This window comes from Petaurus breviceps, unplaced genomic scaffold, assembly GCF_028583685.1.
Source record: "Petaurus breviceps papuanus isolate PSGF00001 unplaced genomic scaffold, PetGlider_PUasm1.0 37, whole genome shotgun sequence".
Taxonomy (NCBI): domain Eukaryota; kingdom Metazoa; phylum Chordata; class Mammalia; order Diprotodontia; family Petauridae; genus Petaurus; species Petaurus breviceps.
The window spans coordinates 102,173,643-102,178,013 of record NW_027186296.1 but is presented as its reverse complement, the minus strand read 5'-3'; the positions used below and the strand labels follow the sequence as shown (position 1 = coordinate 102,178,013).

Here is a 4,371-nt window from a genome sequence, read left to right as displayed (position 1 = left end):
CTCATGGGAAAAACCATTGAGCTAGAAAATAGATCCAGGAGAGATAATTTAAAAATTATTGGACTACCTGAAAGCCATGATCAAAGTAAGAATTTAGAAATCATCCTCCAGGAAGTTATCAAAGAAAACTGCCCTGATGTTTTAGAGGGCAAAATAGAGGTTGAAAGAATCCACTGATCACCTCTTAAAAAATATCCCCAAAAGAAAACTCCTAGGAATATTATAGCCAGGTTCCAGAATTCCCAGATTAAGGAGAGAATATTACAAGCAGCCAGGAAGAAACAATTTGAATATTGTGGAAACACAATCAGGATAACCCAGGATCTGGCAGCTTCTACACTGAGGGATCAAAGGGCTTGAAATATGATATTCCGGAGGTCAAAGGAGCTGGGATTAAAACCAAGAATCACCTACCCAGCAAAACTGAGTATCATGTTTCAGGGGAAAATATGGTCATTCAGTGGAATAGAGGACTTTCAAGCATTCTTGCTGAAAAAACCAGAGTTGAATAGAAAATTTGACATTCAGATACAAGAAGCAAGAGAAGCATGAGAAGATAAACAGGGAAAAGAAATCACAAGGAACTTATCAAAGTTGAACTATTAACATTTCTACATGAAAAAACAATAATTGTAACCGATGAAACTTTTCTCAGCAGTTGAAGGGAAAAGATATATATATATATATATATATATATATATATATATATATATATATATACATATGGGTGTATCTTAAAAGCTGAAATTAAGAGGTGAGAGGAATATAATGAGAGGAGATGGAGAGAGACAGAATGGGGTAAACTATCTCATAAAGAAGAGGCAAGGGAAAATGGTTACAATGGAGGGGAAGAATAGGAAGGCAAAAGGGAATGGGTCAACCTTATTCCCATTGAATTTGTCTTGAGGAGGGAATGAAATACACAGTAAATAGGGCATCTCACCCTCCAGGAGAATAGGGGCGAAGGGGATGACAGGGGGGATGATGAAAGGGACGGCAGGCTGGGGGGGGAGGGAAGTTGGAAGCACCCACTTTTGAAAAGGGATGGGATCAAAGTAGAGAATAGAACAAGTGGGAGGTGGGATAGGAGGGAGGGAAATATAGTCAGTCTTTTACAATATATCTACTATGTTATTCTTTTGCATTAGCCACACACGTACAACCTATATTGAACTGCTTATCTTCCCAGTAAGGGTGGGTGACAAGGGAGGAAGGGAATCAATCTGAAATTCAAAGTTTTTAAATCAAATATTCAAATATATACACTCTTATTAATACTATTTTACATGTAATTGGGAAATAAGATATGCAGGCACTGGGGCAAAGACATCCACTGGAAAAGTCAAAAGGGTCGTGGGAGAAAATATGGGAGAGAGCAGATTGGAGGAGGGGATATCCTGTGGGATTGCTCTTTTGGGGCAGTGGTAGGGGAAAAACAGGCAGAAAATTTGTAACTCAAAATCTGGCGGAAATTGATGATGTAAATCAGAAATTAATAAAACATTTGAAAAATTTTTAAAAAAGATTAGGATCTGAAGCCAGGCTCTGCCATTTACCAAATGTACAGGCTTCAACAAAGACCTCATGTTTGCACTTTCCTCATTTGGAACATGGGTATGCAAGACCTCAAAGAGTTGCCCATTGATGAAAATCACAGATTCTTAGAGCTCTAAGGGACCTTTAACTAACGATCATCCAGTTCAGAGGTTGGCTGTATGTGGTTTGCCAACCCTGGGGGGCATAGAAATTAAATTGTTGTGGCTGTTCAGTTGTGTCTGTGACGCCATTTGAGGTTTTCTTGGCAAAGATATTGGAGTGTTTTGCCATTTCCTTCTCCGGTTCCCTTTATAGAAGAGGAAACTGAGGCAAACAGGGTTGAATGACTTGTGCAGAGTCACACAGCTCTAAGTGTCTGGGGCTGGATTTGAACTCAGGTCTTCCTGGTTCCAGGCCTTGTATGCTACCTAGCACACCACCTAGATGCCCAAGAAATTAAATGGCTTTGCCCAAAGTCACAAAGCAGTATCATAGGAAAAGTGCTTCATAAACTTCAAAGCAACACATGCCACAACCTCAGTGTTCTCTTAAACTCTTTCCCTCATCCCTTGCTATTTCTTGTCATTGCTACCTTCACAACACTTCTCATGTATGCCCCATCCAGCAAGTACCCTCATCAGGACTATTGAAATAGCCTCCTCCTGGATTTCTCGCCCTCAGGCTTCTCTCCATCATAATCCTTCCTCCATTCAGCTCCAAAGTGACTTTTCTAATATATAGGTCTAATTTATTAATTAGTTTAATTAATTATTAATTAATAAACTCCAATGGTCTCCTGTGATCTGCAGGATCAACTGCAAAGTTGTCTATGTGGCATTTAAGGCTCTTCACAACCTACCCCTTTCCTACCCTTGCACTGCTATTTCCCGCCATGCACTCTAGGGTCCAATAATACCATCCCTCTTGTCGTTCCTTGCACACATCGCTCCTACTCCCTTCTCAGCTCCTTTCTGCTTTTCCTCATGTCTGGAATGCTCTTCCTCCTCACCTCTGGATCTTGACACCCCTGGCTTCTTTTGAGTCTCAGCTCTTTCTGCAGAAAGGCCCCAGTCATTTGAGTTTACCCTTCTGGGGTTGGCTCTTTTATACCATGTGTACTTTTGTTTGTTTATTAATATTAAATATATGCATATATATATATATAATTATTCATGTGGTTTTCCCCCATTAGTATGTAAAGTCCTTAGGGGCAAAGACTGTTTTGCCTTTCTTTGCATGCTCAGCATTTAATGCAGCACCTGGAATTTACATAGTAAGTGCTTTAAAAATACTTTCTGGGACGCCACTAACACCCCTGGAGAGCATCAGGGGAGCCCTGGAAGTCGACCCTCAGACCCAGGTCCAGTCATCCTCCATCCCCTCTCCTCCCTGCTTGGTCCTGGGAGCCATGGGTAGCTTGGGGCAGCACTTCCAGAGGTTCCTGGAGCAGAAAAATATTGTCACTGATGTCCTGGGGAAGCTGGAAGAGGCCTCTAGTGTCAAAGAGTACTACCTGGCTACAGGTTCTATTGCTTTCCTGGCCCTCTATCTCATCTTTGGCTATGCGGCCTCCCTGCTCTGCAATCTCATTGAATTCATCTGCCCAGTATATGCCTCCATTAAGGCCATTGATAGCCCCAACAAAGATGATGATACCATCTGTCTAACCTACTGGGTGGTATATAGCATATTTGGCCTGGCCGAGTTTTTCTCTGACATCTTCCTTTTTCTGGTTCCCTTTCTCCTATGCAGGAAAGTGTGCCTTCTTGCTGTGGTGCATGCTTCCAGTGGCCTGCAATGGCTCCCAGATCCTGTACCATCACCTGATCTGCCCCATCTTCCTGAGGCACCAGGCTTCCATGGACAGCCTGGTGACTGACCTGAGTGGACAAGCTTGAGACACAGCAGCCAATATGACCCGGGAAGTCCCCTAGGCCTTGGCTCGCAGTTGGACAGTGCTGACCTCCTAGGTGGCTCCTTAGCTTCCTCCAGAGTCTCCCAACCAAGGCAGGCATGTTTCACCCCCAAAGGAATAAGTGAATAGATCACTCCTGAGTCAGTAGCTTTGAATGACTGGACACCCTCCTCCCAGGCCCCTCAGCATCAAGGGACCTGGCCCCAGATCCTGGCTAGTGTCTAAGCGGCTGACCCCTCCAAGCGGTACAGCTCCACCCAACCTCCACCCTCTTGGGCCTTAGGGTATTAGAGAAGTCTCCGTAGTCTGGGAGGTGGGATGGGCATGGGGGGCCTCTGCCCATTTAGGATCCACCAGCACCTGCTAAGGGACCCTGCTGGTGCTTGGACTGTTCTAAATATACCATTAACCCTCTTCCTCTGGCCCCCACCACTGGCCTCTCACAGGACTCTTGATGTATCCTGGCCATTCCAGCTGCCCATGTATTAAAAAAAAAAGTCCTGCACAGGCCAAAAAAGAAATACTTTCTGATTCATGGATATGTCAGCTATCAATTGTAGGCACAGAAGAGGAAGAAGAAATTAAATAGCTGCCTTCCTTTTTTAATATTAATGAAAAGAAATAAATGTGATACTTGTTAACCCTTCCAGAAAAGGTTTATATTTATATTCATGTGTATTTATTGATTTTTATCCAGATAAAGAGATAGATGTATGAATGGACAGACAAATATAGAGATATGGAAAGATAAATGAATGGACATATATAGGGAGCTAAAAAGATAGATGGACAGATATAGAGAGATAGAAAGATGAACAGACAGACAGATATAGACAGAGAAAGAAAGACAGGAAGGAAGAAGAAGAAAGGAAGAAGAAAGAAAGAAAGAAAGAAAGGAAGGAAGGAAGGAAGGAAGGAAG

At 42.7% G+C, this 4,371-nt stretch overlaps 1 pseudogene; it reads left to right on the top strand.

Annotated features, from left to right (window-relative positions):
• The first annotated feature begins 2,944 nt into the window (after positions 1 to 2,944).
• Positions 2,945 to 3,576, top strand: LOC138168686 (receptor expression-enhancing protein 6-like; annotated as a pseudogene).
• The last annotated feature ends 795 nt before the right edge of the window (positions 3,577 to 4,371 follow it).